Source organism: Spea bombifrons, chromosome 2, assembly GCF_027358695.1.
Source record: "Spea bombifrons isolate aSpeBom1 chromosome 2, aSpeBom1.2.pri, whole genome shotgun sequence".
Classification (NCBI taxonomy): domain Eukaryota; kingdom Metazoa; phylum Chordata; class Amphibia; order Anura; family Pelobatidae; genus Spea; species Spea bombifrons.
In genome coordinates this window covers 15,586,652-15,604,531 of record NC_071088.1, presented here as the reverse complement: position 1 = coordinate 15,604,531, position 17,880 = coordinate 15,586,652, and positions in this window count along the sequence as shown.

The window sequence follows — 17,880 nt, the reverse complement described above, 5'->3', positions numbered from 1 at the left end:
CGCCGGGCAACCGCCCCCTCCCCTTCCTGCCCCGCCTACGCTTCAAAGCGATTGCAGGGAACAAGTGTCAATCGCAAGAAACACAGTCGGAGAGAAGGCGGAAACAAATAAACAAGGAAGTTCACGGGGATCGCTGATTGGACCATTCCAATATCCGTCAACAACTTGTTTCTAGGAGGCATGACGTCAGGTCTCGGCCGCCCTTGATTGGTTGGAAGTGATGTTGTCATTGATAGTTTTTTGTGTACAGAGGTGAGTCATAAACTTACAAAGGGGCGGGGCAGCAGGCCGTGCTATAAAGGTGTAGTGACCTGATCGCTTAGGACAAGAGCTTCCGCCAGTAAAGCAAGCAGGAGGCAGGATTACCGACATGGCAGAAGCATTCGGCCCAACTAGTCTGCCCAGAAATAAAGACCCGGATCTTAATCACTCATTGGTCTTGGCTTATATCCTGGGGAGCTATATGCATACGTGTTTAAATCCCCTCATTGTATTAACCTCTACCACTTCTGCTGGGAGGCTGTTCCACTTTTTTTGTACTGAATAGTCCTACAAAACATTGGTGGGTGGGCTGAGAATGCACTTATTTTTATTATGGGCATCTCTTTTTATATTTTTTATGCTAACAATTTACTATTGTTCTAGGGTGTCTGTGATCACTTTAAAGGGACATTCCAGCCATCATATTTATTTTAATGCCCATGATAGCGGTGAGGTCCCTTTAAATTTTGATGGTGTTCCTTTTGCAGATGCATTGGGGGGGGTCTGGATTCCCCTGTATTATTAACCCATGATTCACCTAAGTGTGCCTCCTAACTTTAGATCACGTGAAGGGTTCTCCAATGTGATAATATAGCAGACCTTTAATGCATTAAATACAGCGTGCATTTTATGGCATTAACCTTAATGAAATAGAGGCTCCAGTCCCTGTTTTTGTAATGCGTGCAGGAGGCCGTTTTCCATGGACTTGAGGCTTCGACTTGTATACGCAGTCAGGCTGTGTACTTAAGTATGCTACCTGCATTAATAGGAGCAGAAAGCGGCAGAGGTCTTGCTTCTAACTCATAGCTTATAGCGCGCTTAAGGTTAAAAATGTCTTTCATATATGAGCATTGATTAAATAATTAGAATAAATCACTGATTTACTAAACAAACAGTAAACGTAAAAAAAAAAAAAGGCACAATCAGATACCAGTAGGTAGCATATTGTGGATAAGGATAAGTGCTGCTGCTGGTAAAACCTTTAATTTTGGCAGAATGCATTCTCAAAGAGTACTTTAATATGCATTCTTCTTTAGAGGGCGTGTCAGGGACATTAGACTAACTCTTTAAATGTAAATTACAAGCACCTTATAGCATCATTTTTAATAGTTTGCTTTATTACTAATATTATTATCTATTATTATTCTAAAGTTACTTGTTACTAGTTATTTGAAATTCTACCACTAGAGGGAGCTCCAATATTAAACCATTTTTAATATTTGCAGGATGAGTGAATTCTGGAGTTAAATGCCATCTGCACTGGTTTAGGGCATGAGCAGGTATACTAATAAAAAATCCGATGCCAAAATGCAATTTTAGGTCTTCGGCGTGACAAAACAAATCAGTGGAGAGGTCCTATATGTATAACTGACCCACCATTACAGAAAGATTAATATGTGATGTAGTAAGTAATATTAGACACAATCCTCACATAGCTTGCATTGGAAAAATGTGATTAAAAATAAAGATGTATTGGCCAAGATTCATTAAAAATGTATAAAATGCATCTTTTATGAAAGCTGTTTTTTTCCCCCTTTTGCAATGTTTTGTGGGATTGTGCGATAGATCTCTGGCAGTGAATCCAGCCAATTGTCCATTTAGATGCAGAGCGGAATGGTAATTGTAACTACAGTACCGCGGGAACCAGTGGACTGAAAATAAAAAGAGCACTTTAAGGGTGAGCTGATATGTAAGCAAGACTACGTATACAAGACTGTTGCTAGATTGTAGCTCTAAAAGAGAGCTCGGCAAGCTAATCAAGTGGAAAGCAAGCGCGGAACAAAGGACACGTAATAACAGTCCAAACCGAAATGACTTGGCACACCTGTTCTGGGTAAAGTATCAAAATGGCTAACAGTATCCAATACAGAAGGTTTAATATTCCAATCAACCATCTTCTGCTCTTACCGGTCAAAACAACATTTAACAAGCAAACTTAAACGAGAAGTCTTATTGCAAATTAAACTCTCCTTGGCTGTAAAATAGTGTTGCAAACAGAAATTTAGATTAGTTTTGACAAAAAGCTTGGTTTTATGCCTTTTTGCAATAATAATAAACATCTGTTATCTGCAGACCTGGAGGCGGCCATTGTTGTCAGTCATGTGATATTTTGGGTGACCTTCAATGCACAAACACCACTCTGAAGATGCTTTATGGCAATGATAATGAAGTAAATTCCTTCATATACTTTTATTAGTCAGAGTATCCAGCTGGGTGATTAGGACAGAGCCATTTTATTATTAACTACAAGGTATTAATGGAGTAAGACTGTTTGTCAGGTAGATTAGGCCAAAATAACAGAGATAGAACACACGTGAAAGGCCAATATTCATCTGCCTAAAAATATTATATTATACAAAACCCGCGTTTAAGAGAAAATTACACAATATTTTTGAAACGGATACTAGAATCAGTACTTGGCAGGAGTTCCCCTTTAACCCCTTCAGACCTGGGGGTTTTCATAAACAAAGGACCAATTTTTTTACCATATGCGTGTTAAAGCATGATTCCCATTTTCTAGATTAGATGAATCCACACAAATTATACATCATTTTGTTCAGGAGATGTAGGGCCTTCTTTTTTAAAAAAAAATAAAAAAGGAATACATAAAATATAATAATTATTAGTGATATTAGATAAATAAACCTGTGCTATACTTTAATGGGAAAAAAAAATCTAATTTTTCCAATCCAATGACCCAATTTATGTTCAGGAACACAGTCATACTGCACATACATATTTTTTTACGTTCTGCAGGGCCACAGCCATGCTTTACATATTACCCCATTTTACATATTTTTTAATATAAGGGGGTTTGGGGTTTTTTGTATATATATTTTTTTACTTATAGCGGTATGTAAATGTATTATTTTACTTTTTTTATAATATTTTTTTGATGTTTTTGCATTGTCCCCAGTGCAGTATGGCTCGGCATCGCTTTAAGGGTCTCATACATTTTTTATGCCGGTGATGTCATGGTGTTTGCCATGATGTCAGCAGGACATCCACTGATGCTGGCGGGAACGCCCACTGACATCAACGGGACCGCCCGCCGACCTGAGAAATAATAGACGGCAGAATCACATTTTTTACCTAAAACTTACTTATGCTTTAACAGTATGTGAATGGCGTTACGGGAAACACCAAGCAAACCTCGTTTCATCTGTCTTTTTAAATGGAATATACTGTAATCCTATCAAAGGCCGTAACTCCTGTTAACTCCTCTCTGACCCTGCTTGTTTTGTGGGGCTGGGAACTGATTGCAAACATTCAGTGCTTCCAGTATGCGGTTTGCAAGGAGCCCAATATATTAATTAAAGGTATTTTTACCTATATCTGGGGCAGTAATAAGATCTTCTAGATTTGCTATGGTTATGAGCAGCCTCGGGGGCTCCCCAGATGGACGTTTAAACTGATCAGAAAAGTAAATTGTTGTCATATCTTGTCTTTTCCAGTTTACTTGTGTCAATATGACAAAAAAGATAAGGTGCTGTGAGATCATACTGCGTGTTATTAGAGTAAATCTATCGGGGAAAAAAAATATTCTTTCTGGAGCAAAGGAGTAAATCAGTAACTGATAGAATGATCTAATCTGTACGAACCACTCCTTGGTTGCTATGGTGATAAGACTGGCTTTCAAACTTTGCACAGAATCAGTTTTTAAACACAAAAAAGCCTCCATTAGGATCAGAAAATACCCCCAGGTAACTATCAATGTACAGCACCTTGCAAAAGTATTCACCCCCTTGGCATTTTTCCTATTTTATTGCATTACAAACTGGAATTGAAATTGATTTTTATTTGGATTTCATGTAATGGACATTCGCAATATAGTCCAAATTGGTGAAGAAAATATTTTTTTTTGTGAAAAAATCTAAAAAATAAAAAATGGAAAATGGTATGTGCATATGTATATCCGAACATCCCACAGAGCACCATTAAATCCTAAATTAAGAAATGGAAAGAATATGGCGCCACAACAAACCTGCCAAGAGAAGGCGCCCACCAAAATTCTAGGGCCAGGCAAAGAGGGCAACAAAGAGACCAAAGCTAACCCTGAAGAAGCTCCACAGCGGAGACTAGAGTATCTGTCCATAGGACCACTTTAAGCCGTACACTCGACAGAGCTGGGCTTTACGGAAGAGTGGCCAGAAAAAAAAGCAAAGCCGTTTGTTGTTTGCCAAAAGGCATGTGTGAGACTTCTCAGACATATGGAAGAAGGTACAGCTTTTTGGCCGTCAAGGAAAAAGCTATGTCAGGCGCAAACCCAACGCCTCTCATCACCCCGAGAGCACCATCCTTTTCATTGGCAGGGACTAGGAAACTGGTGAGGATTGAAGGAATGATGGATGGAGCTTAAATACAGGGAATTCTTGAGGGAAACCTGTTTCAGTGTTCCAGAGATTTGAGACTGGGACGGAGGTTCAGCAGGACAATGACCAGCAGGACAATGACCCAAAGCATACTGCCAAAGCAACACTTGAGGGGTTTAAGGGGAAACATTTAAATGTTTTGGAATGGCCTAGTCAACTATAAAGGACTAAGCCTCCGCCTTATTCAATCCATTTGAAAATCTGTGATACAACTTAAGGATCTCTGTATACCAGCGGAACACGTTCAGCTTGAAGGAGCTGGAGCAGTTTTGCCAGTGGCTAGATGTGCCGAGCTTATAGTGACGTAGCCCAAAAGACTTGCAGCTGTAATTGATGAAAAAGGTGGCTCTACAAAGTATTGACTTTTTCTTGTCTTATTTCTTGTAACATACGTTTAATGCAACACAACAGAAAAAAATGCCAAGGGGGTGAATACTTTTTCAAGGCACTGTACCGGACTAGGAGGTAAATTGACGCTTATTTATTTGAGATAAAGGAGACCTTTGGCACTGCCGTAAGCCTAAACAAACAGCTACCCCCCCCCATGCTGTTGTCCTAACAGCTTGACACCGTATACCGTTACTCCGTCTTTTAAGGAAGTGCACTGGCCGTAAAATAATATGGAGGCTAGGTCCTTTATAGTGTTAATGTGCTAGATGGGGAGATCAGTAATCTACCTTATAACCGGCCCATTCAGCAATGGCACCAAGAGGGTGATTATACTCTGAGGCCTAGGCCGGAATGATGCCCCTTGAACTGCCCCACTTTGCGCGGGACAGTCACGATTTTGCCTCTTGATCCCGCTATCCCACCAAGTTCCAGCTCTGTCTCCAAACCAGGACAGTGGAATTTGGGACCCCCAATCCCACACCCTTTACTTCATTCTCCAGTGTACTAGCACTGCCAGTTTGAGTGACACTCTACTTCCCAAGCTCTGCCCCGGCAGCTCATAACTTGCTTTGTGTGAGGGTAATTTACAATAAATGGTATCATTTTAACTATACTTTTCTCCGGTAATTTACTTAGTCATAGCAATTTTGACCAGCTAAAGAGAGGTGCAGTACAGAGGGTAAAGATTTCTAGAAATAGAAAGACTGTAAGTTGGAATAACATATAACAGCAGGTTTTATTTGTTTCAAGACTGAAAACTTGTCACTCTATGCATTCAGGTAAAACACCTTCAAGAAATCAGTTCTCCTAAGGCCCCATAAGATCAATATTATTTATATTAAGCTTATCAGAACTGATCAGAATACATTGGGTGCCAGGGAAAGAATATGGCTCTGCAACAGGCTGGTAACTATCTTTCCATGGAATAAAATATATTAATATTTACTTCTTAATGTAACTACAGTAATCGCTTCAAGGACTGGTCAGGTAGTGAAGCTTTAAAGGAAACTTTTTATACTATTTTGCGAGATATTAACGCCTACGTTTACAAACACGCAAAGGCATTTAGAATAAAAATAATGTATTTCGTTCACGCTATAAAATTTAAGAACACATTGGATTCAGTTTCTTTGCTCGTTATTGTGACTTTTACGTCTGTAGAACACTTTGATACAATCATACCCACCAAACATTCGGAGCATCGGGGGGCAATAGCAGGACAAAGGCCTTTGTTTCCTAAAGAGGAATATGGGAGAAATGCTTTACCTTTGCCACTTTTTTTTATACTGTATGTACCATTTCTTTGTAAAAATCATAATAATCTTCGTTTCTTCAGTTGCACTACACCTATAGCAACCGCTAGAAGGCACCATTGGCTTTATTAAATAATAAGACAAAAATGTCCTCACCTTTCTATAGTATTCCATATCTTAAAATCATAGTCACACAGCATACCTGGATTTTTTGTGATTAGAAACATTAAGTCCACGGACATATAATCAGGGTTTAGATATTTTCAAGGTCCGCTACCTTATCCATAGGGCTCTTCTGTGCCCCTCTCTCCGCTTCTTCTCTTGTATCTCCTTGAAAGAGACACCTTTCTGTACCTCTGTTTCTCTGCAATTCTTTCTGCAATATCGGGGCGGCTTATGGTACTTCCGAAAAACAAAAAGCAGCCTCTCCCGTTCCTCCAAGTTGGTGCCCAGAAGATCTCCCCTTTTGCGGAGGTTCAACAGGAGTCAAGACAGAACAAACAGAGGATAAGGTAGGGAGACATTAAGAGAATCAGTGAGAGAGTAAGAAAAACTCTTTTAGCTTTCTAGTAATGTTTTTCTTTTAATTAAATTTTATTTACATTAATCAATTTTTATGGGCGTGGCCTATATGCCGTACAATACGGTACCCGCTTTGTCTGAGTTAAAGCCATTAGGCTAGGTTTCCACTTGGTTTTTTTTGCTAAAAACGCCCATAAAAACGCCAATAGCGCCACCTGGCGGTTTTTTAGTGAAAAAACGCTGTAGCCAGATGTTAGCTGTTCTTCAATAGGAAATCGCAAAATGCCATTTCCACTTGGCGTTTTTCTGTTTGGCGTTTTTTCAGTCCTCTTTGGCGTTTTTCTGCTTTTTTGGGCTCTGTGGCAGTTTTTCAAAATCGCAGCATGTTGACACTCTGGCGTTTTTTGCAAGGAAATCTTGGCGTTTTTCTCTATGGGAGAGAAAAAACGTCATGAAAAAGCCATGTGGGTTTATTGCCTTGGCGTTTTTTATGGCGTTTTTTCCACAGTTACAATGCAGAGGATGGACCCAGTATCTGCGTGTCCTACGAGAAATAGGCTGAAAACAAACAGTTTCACACAAAACAAAGTCCTGGACTGGTTCATATTGAATTTTACACCATTTGGAACAAACATGCCATTACAAACAAACATACCCGACGCATCAACTGGATCCTGCGTGCCAAAAGCAACAGCAAACAATTTGCACCATCATTTGGGGCCAATCTTCCCAGAGGAGCACACATTCGGAATAAAGCATGCCTTACAAACCACAGAAAAGAGACAAAAGGGTCTACCATCTAAATGACATTAGGAGAGGGCAGATACTTGCCATTTATCCTAATCCCTTTTAGCTGGGTGAAACTTCTAACTTGTAAAGGCTGGAAAAACTGCCTAAGGTCAAAAAAAGCAATTTCCACAGAAAGGCTAAGACGCCAGAAAAAAACTCCAGAAAAAACTCCAGAAAAAACGCCAAAACGCAGGTAAATGCAGTGGCAGTTTTCTTGGCGTTTTTCATCAAGAAAAAAACGCAGGACAAAAACCCAAGTGGAAACCTAGCCTTAAGCTGTGTTTTCCTGTTTGTTACGCCAAATGGTAATACAATGGGATGCATCCCAGCTTAGATGGGTAACGGAACATTATTTGTCCTATAAGTGTCTACAGGCAATCTGGGTAGCTGTATCCTTTAAGTGGTTAACTTTATGCTAAATGTATTTTAATGCGCAGAAATATTTTACTTCAGTAACAAAAAATGCATTGTGTTGCTTAGCCAATTCAATACTATGGCCCCATGAGTCCGCTGTCTATGCCTATACAGGATAATTATATAAAGATGAGACCTACTGGGTAATTGCTCAATGGGAGCGATGGCTGAATAGACTATTTTACAAGGTAAGGTTATTTTAGGCAGCCATAATTTTCTAGAGGTGGCTGGCAGATTCATCTAACAAGCCTAAAACCAGTAGGTGATTCATTAAATGCCCCAGGTATGAATTGAGTGCGGATCAAACTCGCAGAACAGGAGTAAAAGATTAATGACATCTGTTCTGTGACATCACATGGGCTAACTCACTCCTCAAGTTAATTAAGAACCTAAGGGGATATTTCATAATATCGATTTTGGGATTGTTTAAAAGGGGGATTGACTCTAATTTGTGTAAGAAAGAACTTCTTTTTACTAAAATGAAGACTTTTTTTTCATTATTTCCCATATTCTGTGTAATGAGCTGACAAATACCTAGGTACATAGCTCACTATTTTAAAAATGACACAATTAATACTTTCATATAATACCCTTTATTGTGTGATTAATAGTTTTTCAAGAAAATAAATGTGCTTTTTACCTACTTTGTTGAACGTAAAGAACTCCCACCATCTTAATTATTATTATCAGATTAAAAATACATTGTGCTGGTTTTTTAATATTGAAATTAGTACTTGAAATACCCTGACTTCTTATCATAATGACATGTCATAAACAATAGAACTGCTCTTTGTAAATCACCCGTCCAGACACTCTGACTAATGAAAGTCTATGGAGGAACAGACTTCATCAGCATTGCCATAAAGCATCACCACAGTGTGGTGTTGGAGCAGAGACAAAGTATCTCAAAATATAACATGAATGACAACAATGGCAGCCACCCAGTCTGCAGCTAAAGCAGTTTATTAAAATAATATGAGATAAAACCAGGTTGTTTTTTTTTTTTTTTTTTATTTCTGCAAAGCTGACCTGCATTACTGTATACAGCACTGGATTTTATGTTCAATTCATAGGGCACTTATTGCACATGCTCAGTATCAATTTTGTCAGCTGCGCCAGATGTTCTATAAAATCCACTAGGGGGTGGTCTTCAGTAGGACTTGTATAGTTACATGGAGAAAACAATGTCTCATTAACCCCTTTTTAAAAAAAGAAAAGATGTGACTGTATTGGACAAAAAGAAAATGGATTCGTGAGTCAAATATTATACAATTTATTAAATAGCCACATAAGCTCTCAGAGGGCTCTTTTTTCAGATGGAATAGAAATTTGGGGGTTTTTTTGTACATGCCACATTGAAAAAAAAAGTTTCTTCACACCTAGTGCTTTTTTGGGTTATCCATCAGGCAATGAATATTCAGTAAAGCAAGATGTATGAAGAAGTATTATGGTGCCAAGCTGCTAAGGAAACCAGCGTAGCCCATATATTTAGTTGCTTTTCAAAGCTTGGGCCCGACTGTCAAACTGAGGTTTATTAACTCAAACAGGAGTTAGCAAGAGTTATTATTTCAACTATCTGACTCTGCTCGGTATTACATAGCTCAGCCCTTCTATAATGTATGGTGAATATGGAAGAATTATTTAACATAATTACAGAGCAGACATAAGAAGCTCATTGGGCATTGGGCTTGTCACGGAATGTGTTAATTTATCTTCTCGTGGTCCCACAAATCACCCCATGTTTTCAGTGATGCACTGTACATTGCTCTTGTAATGACAAATCATTACTTTATGGGGGTATTATATATATATATATATATATATATATATATATATATATAATACGTATTTACACACAACCTAAAGTCAACGGTTTTCAAATAAACCGTATCATAGCTTAGTGTGAATTATTTAAAAGCTCACTAGCTTTATCCCTGAGGCTGGCTAGGTTTAAATCAATTTTGATTTTTTTCCCCTTATTTGCTGTTGTATTGATCTGTAAAGTGAGAACACATGCAGTCAAACCTTTTTGCACAATTACGTTTGCACTGCTGTATACTGAGCAAGTTTAACGCGCGGAGTAATTTATTTACGATGGAATAAAAAACACGGAATACTTGTCTATGCACTTCAGTGAGTATGTCCTCCCTGGGGAATGCAGTTTATCCAACTGGAAGTGTTTTCAGCGGTTAATTTCGAGTCAATTGAGATAGCATCCTGTATCCAAATTTGTATGTAATTACAATACACATAAAGAACAGCTCGAGTACATTTGCATATCTTAAACAGGATTATACATCTGCTTTAACTTCATAATGTCACGGCAGAATGAGCTTGCACGACATCCGGGGAATTCAGGTGAGTAGGTAACCTCTGGCACTCCGGCTGATGAAGAATAAAACAACTTTCAACCTTAGCCCATCAACAGCTGCAAGGACAAAGGTTGCTTATCTCAGGTAGAGAACCATGAGCGAATTTGTTTCACATTGGGCTATTCTTTTCATTTTCTGGTATGTTTAAAAGGATTTATGATAAATGTATCAACGTTCAAGACAATGTTGGGAATAGTTGGAGGAATGATAGGCGATATGAAGAAGAAAAGAAGAATGGATGGTTTAATTGCTCTCTCTCTCTCTCTTTCACTCTTTTTTCTCACTCTTTTTTTTCTCACTATCTCTCCCCCCTTCCCCAACATACAATGTTCCTATGTGAAACACTTATCTGGCATGCTAGCCGTACCAGGAGGCAGCTGGAGTGCTAATGGTAAGGATAGGTTGCTGGGTTATTTACTAAGCCTGGCTGCTAGGAGATAATGTTTTGTGAGCAGGAAAAGGTGTATTCAAAACTAATATTCACTTGTGCGTCTTCACTGACATGGAATCGGTCACCGGAAAGGTAAACAACAGGTAAAGTCTCCCCTTTAATGAACAGTATAAACACAGGCGATGACAAACATCTTCCATTTACAGAAAGACCTAATTTGGGATATTATTAGTCTGATCTACCAGGTTGGACAGTGGGGTTTTTTTTTAATAAATGCTATATATTTTATTAAGCATAAACTATGAAATACAATTCTTACTTTTTAAATGTTTGTAAAAACCCCTACTTTGGAAGTAACATTATTTGGTTTATTCACTAAACTAAGGGTAGACAAGCGACTTGAATAATTTTCCAAATTTGCCACTATTTATCATAAAAGTCCATCCCCAGTGAGCTTATCTTGGAAGAAGGGCTGAGCTGACCCAGTATAATGCATATTTAAATTATATGCATAACTTTTAAGATGGTAATTATGCATGGTGCAGGACCTGTTCAGCCTTATAAAGTGAATTGATCTCTCTTTTTTTGAGGGGGGGGTATGAATATGAGGACTTCAAACAGCTGCTTTACCCGCAAATTTGCAATTCACATATGTCATTGGCATCCAAGTCTAATGATTAAGCTTGTGAGATAGAAAGGTGATCTTTACATAGATCACAGTAAATCTGTAAAAATTGTAAAATATATATATATATATATGTGTGTGTGTGTGTGTGTATAATAACTATAAATCATGAATTTGCTAGAAAAAATGTTGCTCTGGGACTAGTAGAACATTTGCCTTTGAAAACAGTTTCTTTCCTCTGCTCTCTCACCCATGATCTGCATCAAAGTTGTTTGTGATAAAAGCATGTATATACTTAAAAAGCAAACATTAAGATAAGTAAAATTCATATTGAATGTTCCAGTAGAAATCAATGAGGACTCAACTATGGGCAGCTTCTTCAAGTCAGGATAAACGGAACAAGATAGTGTAATGAATTCACTAGCCACCTTGACCTAAGCATCCTTCTGACCTAGAACATTACATTTATTTATATAGCGCCAGCAGATTCTGTAGCGCTTTACAATCAGAGTTGATAGGATACATTTGAAAACAAAACAATAACAAACTGGTACAAAAGGAGAAGAGGGCTCTGCCCTTGCGAGCTTACAATCTAGTCGGTTGAGGGGAAGTAAAACGGTAGGAGAAGACGGCTTGGATGAGGATGAGTTGGTCAAGGCTGGATGAGCTGTTGAGGTTGTAGGTTGTTCAGATGGCTTAGACGGGATGCTAGCTGAGAGTGCTATGAGGAAAGAGGTGGGTTTTCATAGAGCTTCTGAAATTTGCTTACAAGGGAGAAAGTCTGACAGAACAAAGAAGGGAATTCCAGAGAAGGGGTGCAGCACGGGTGAAATCCTGAATACGGGAGAGGGAAGAGGTAATAATGGTAGAAGAGAGATGAAGGTCATGAGAGGAACAAAGAGGGCGGCTAGGGGTGTATTTGGATAGGAGGGTAGGGATATAAGGGAGTTTAGAGTTGTTAAGGGCTATGTAAGTCAGGGTCAGGAGTTTGAATTTGAAGGGATATCACAAGGGGGTGGATTAGTATTTTGGTTGTTTCTTGTGTGAGGAATGGGTGAATTCAGGAGATGTTTTGAGGTAAAGGTGGCAGCATGATTTGGTGAGGGTCTGGATGTGAGGGTTGAAGGAGAGTCAAGTGTGACACCAAGGCGACGAACTGGGTCTGTAGGTCAGATAGTGGACAGAGAGGATGGTGGGATTACCATAAACATAATCTTCGAAATGTTGAGCTTCAGGTAATGCAACAACGTCCATGATGCAATTCCAGAAAGACAGATGGTGAGGCGAGTTAGAAGAGGCAGTGAATGGTGGGGAGAGGGTGTTATCTGCATAAAGGTGGTGTTAGAAACCAAAGAAAGATATGAGTTTTCCAAAATAAGAGGTGTAGATGGGAAGAGTAGAGGCCCAAGAACTGAGCCCTGAGGAACACCAACAGATAGTGGTAGAACATTATTTTCCAGCCGTCGAGGTTTTACAGCTGATTTGTATTATGACATCATTATTATTATTATCTTTTATTTATATAGCGCCAACAGTTTACGCAGCGCATACACCAGTACTTCTTTCTGCCAACCATAAGCATATTATTTAAAAGTAGAACCATTCAGCCCATCTAGTCTGCCTATTTTGTTCCGCTGTAAAGACTTAGACCTTAATCTATCATTGTTCTCATCTTGGATTCAGAATATCCATGTGGCCTATCCCCTGCATGCTTAAATTTCCCCACTGTATTATCTTCTACCACTTCGAATAGGAGACTTTTCAGCTGACTTTTACACTAAACCTCTAGTTTTAGATTATGACTCCTTGTCCTGAGATCGCTCCTCTTTTGGGAAAAAAACCCTCCCCTCTTGTACTTTGTTAAACCCCTTTATGTATTTAAATGTTTCTACCATATCTTCTCTTTCTCTCTTACCTCTCTCTCTCTCTCACCATTTTAGTAGCCCTCCCTGAACTCTCCAGAGGGTTCTCCAAAACTCCAAATGATACGTATTTTGTCCTTTTAACAAAGGTATCTAACTTTTTTACAATAAATTGCCGGATCTCAGGACCTGAGGTTTTTAAAAATAAGTTTAAAGGCAAATAAACAGAATTACTGTATATTACAGTCAATAACCATGATATATTCTGCCACTAAATATCAATCAAGCGTCTATTGTCCTTCTTTTAAATTTGCTGTATGTATACTATACGTAACAAACAAAACCCAAACATATGTGTACACAGTCACAGAGTTTGAAACATATTTTTTCTTTGATTTCTGTTAGTTCTGCCTATGAAGCGTAACTGGGTAATGTACCTGGTATATTACTTTAAGGATACACTCATCGACGTGGATATTTTATGTTGCCAGCATTGTTGGGGGAACTAATAATAGATTGATTCTACCTGACATTTAATGCTTCGGCCAGCAACAAAGCAAAAAGCAGAACAGCGAGCAAGAATAATATTGTATAACCAATTCACTTAAAGGAACATTTTTCACATTATCCCCAATCCTAATTCTTGCACCTGTACAGCGTATTAATTATGATTTTTTTTATATTTAGGTAATAGTGTTGATTGTTAATCTAAATGTTATTTTCTGTATAGCTACTATTTTTCTATCAGTTTTTTGTAACATTTCTGAAACAAAGGCAACTCCAGAAAAGATTAGGAAGTCCAAACATTTTATGAAATGTGCCAACAAAACGCCAGGTAAAATACTTAAAAATATGAAAGCTGTAGCGAGAACTAGGTTGTACATCTGGAATGGCGCCTGTGCTCGACATGTTTCGCCGTTATGGCTTCATCAGGGGTTTCATATGCCAGACTGAGCAAGATGTTGGGTTACCCCCTATGCACTTTACTTGCATCCACTTTATTTCCCTTACGCCAGAGGGCAAAGTCGTTTCCTCTAGATTGTAAGCTTGTGAGCCGGGCCCTCTAAGCTTGGTGGCGCTAAATAAATGATAATAATAATTTCCCTTACCTTTCATTTACTTTCATTTGAGTCGTACAATTTATTTAGGTTCAGCCAAATCAGTCTTCACCAATATAACTCATTATAACAAAATATAAAGCTGTGTATACAGATGTGTACAAATCTCCATTTGTGAACCTTGTGTATATATATATATATTTTATGCAGAAGAAAAGAAACCTCTCCAACTGGAAATTATTAAGTATGTACAACGTGTTTTCCATTTGTTTTATATGACTGGAAATCATGTTAAAAAAATCCAGTTATATGAACTGACTCTGTTAAGCTTGGGGCATAACAGTTGATGTTTCGTGTAGGATTCCTACATTCACATTTTCACAGTAAAAAAAAATAAAGGGGGAGAATTACACGCTCTGTTAACTTTAGTTGTTGCCCGTTCAGCCTGCACAGGACAAATCTTTTTCTTGTCGGCCCGTTTCTATGCCCAGATCCGAAAGCGATACATGACAATCGACAATGCACACTCGCCCCCCCCTGTCATTTGAAGGGTTAAAAGTTAAACTATGTTTGTATGTCTCAGGCATACAATTTTTAAATGCCATGTTTAAAGTTAAAGCCTCCATTGATTCATGTCTGGGATTCTCTGCCTGCACAGATGTGGGTTAGTCGTAGATTTGACTTTATGGCAACGACCAAGCACTCATCCATTATTACTAATATGCAAAAAAATAAAAATAAAAATTACCCAGTACTAAAAATCCAAGTAAAAGATCTTCTTTTGAAACAGTTGACTCGTTACGTTTCACATGACTGGCTATGCGGTAATAGTATAATGTGCTCTGACAGGTGCTCTCTGGTTTTCCCGTTTCACCTTCATTAAAACCTTATTTAAAATGCTGCTCATGAAATACATGTATAGGTCAGCGGGGGGAACGTACGTCTCAATATCTTTTTGCTCTTTCTACAGCAATGCTGGTCACTCCGATGCCTTTCTAGAAACCTTTTTTTAAAACTAGGCTTTTTCCTCTTTATGTATTAAAAAGGTCAAAGTGAAACCATGCAATTTGACATTATATACATCATGAAAAATCTAATAATTTTAAAAAAAAACAAACATCAGAAATTGCAAGCATGAAGGACTCAATTCTGTAGAACATACAGTGCTAAAAAACGGAATGCTGCCAGGTATCGTATCCATAATATTCAGCAAAATGAATTTACTTGCAGTGGGAAGCAGGTGGAAATGATATCCAATACCCAATCTCAAGGTGAATAGGCAGATTCTCAAGGTCACAAAGGCTGGAGATAATTCCTCCCTAATCAACACTGCTGTGTTCATATATAAGATTGCCATTTGTGACTTTTGTCCCCAGTATGTTATGGGTGATATCCCTGCTTGAATGCAGGTTAAGTGTACCTTTAGTGGACAGTCAAGGTTTCCCCGAGGGCCGATATTCGAGTCATTTGGTCAGTGGCCATATAGCAGACTTGTGCATTCGGATTCGTACGAATTTAATCTTAACTAAATTTGCCAACAACGCAACAAACGAGCTTCAATTTGTTATTATTTTTTTCACTCTCACTAACACTCTCTCGTATGACCGTGTAACCTCACACTATGTGATCCTGCTGAATTCCAGCCTCCCGGAGCGGGCCATCCTAGTGTTAAGGGTCACGTTGGGTCGTACTTGTGCAAAGAACTTGGACTGGACAACTGATCCTACGCAAAGGATTTGATACGGCCTTGCAGGCCAGCGCATCCCTCCTCCAAGGTGAAAATGAATATAGTTGCGGTAAATAATCTTGTCCTTTTTAGGGATAGGGTAACCAGACAGCACCTGAAATACATCAATGTATTTCCCATGTTCACTGCATTTAATGTGTCACTGATGACAAATAGCTTGATGTTGTCAACCTGCATCACATCCTGATGACAGTATGTAGGTCACTCACATTTTGATACATATCAGCGCTTAATGAAGAGGTAAATGTGGTACCTTCTGTATTTAGAAAATCACCATTGCTGCATGCACACAGTTCTGATGATACAATATGAGAGTTTTTACTACATAAATTCATTGTCTACCTATTGCCAGACACTGTTTTTTTCTTTAAACATTAAACCTGGCATACAGAAGTGTATTATTTTCAATCAGAAGAAATGTGTTAATTAAGATGCTGTTAAACGGTGCGTTTTATTTCAATTTATGAATTTATCCTAAAAATGAGCAAATGTGATCAGGTAAAATATTAAAGACACAATCCTTTTCAAATACTTATAACAAGCATACATGGTCTAAATGAAAATTATTAAAAAATCTACTAATTAATAATAAAAAAACTATGTAAAAAATTGTTTAATTTCAACTGATTATGCAGATGAAATAGATAAGATCGTTATAAAATAGGTATATGATTACGAATATGGTATCAAATGGGTAGATTTCGACTACAGAATGGTGCTTGACTGAAGCTGTTATCCTGGCCCATAGGTAATCCAGGACTTGCAGTGCCGGACACCATAAGGCAAAGATAGCACAGGCAAGCTCTTTGGGGGTTAGGATGGCAATGGTGGCACTGTGGGACATGTTGCTTGATGAAGTTGGGAGGCCCTGGGACAATTCTTTCTTTCGTTTCTCTCACACTTTCTCTTACTCTCTTATGCTCACTGTCGATGTCTCCCTACCTTTTCCACAGCTCAGTTTCTTCTCTTGCTTCTTCTCGTTGTTCTTTCTTCGTCAGTTTCTCCCTGTGTCTTCTTTCTTAGTCTCCTTCTACATTAACCAGGCATCCCAAAGGACTTCCCCAAAAGGGTTGAGCCTCCAGTAACAGCATCTCCCTGAATTAAAGGGAGGGGGTGAAGCTGTCCCAGTTACTCCTCCCTTTTGCGGAAGTACTCCAAGAGGCCAGGATATTGCAGACGGACTCACAGAGAAAAAGAAGCATCTCTGCACCTCACTTTCTCCACAAATTTGTCTGCATTATTCTGCCCTAACAGAGTACTTCCGCAAAAGTACTGGGGGGCAGGAGAGGGTGCCCAGAGAGGCCTGGTTCACGGAGAAGCCTACAAAGAGAGAAGACATCGGGAGAAATGGAAGAAGAAAGAAGACAGAAGAACAAGAAAAGACAAACAAAGAAGGTATGGAGACGATGAGAGAAAGCATGAGAGAGCATGAGTGACCAGCCCCTAGGCTTACTCAGCTGTGCCTCGTCTGAATAAAAAACCTCGATTATGAAATGTTTTTTCAGATGATTTTTTTCTGGAAAAAAAAAATCATCATAGTTGAACAAATATGGTATCTTATATTGACCCGAAACAAAATACTAGATGATACGGCTCTCAGTTTTACAAGCAAAAGCACACATAGACTCAGTGCATGCTCAACTTTACAGTATATTAAATATGTGAAATTAGATTAACACAAATTTAACAATAATATAAAAAGAAGAGCAGTCAAAAGTAACTTTATGTTCTGTAGCCATCGCGACAAACAAAATTAAACAATGCAAAAATGTCAATCATATTTAAACTTTAATTTTCAAGTTGATCAGACATGATGGCGTATT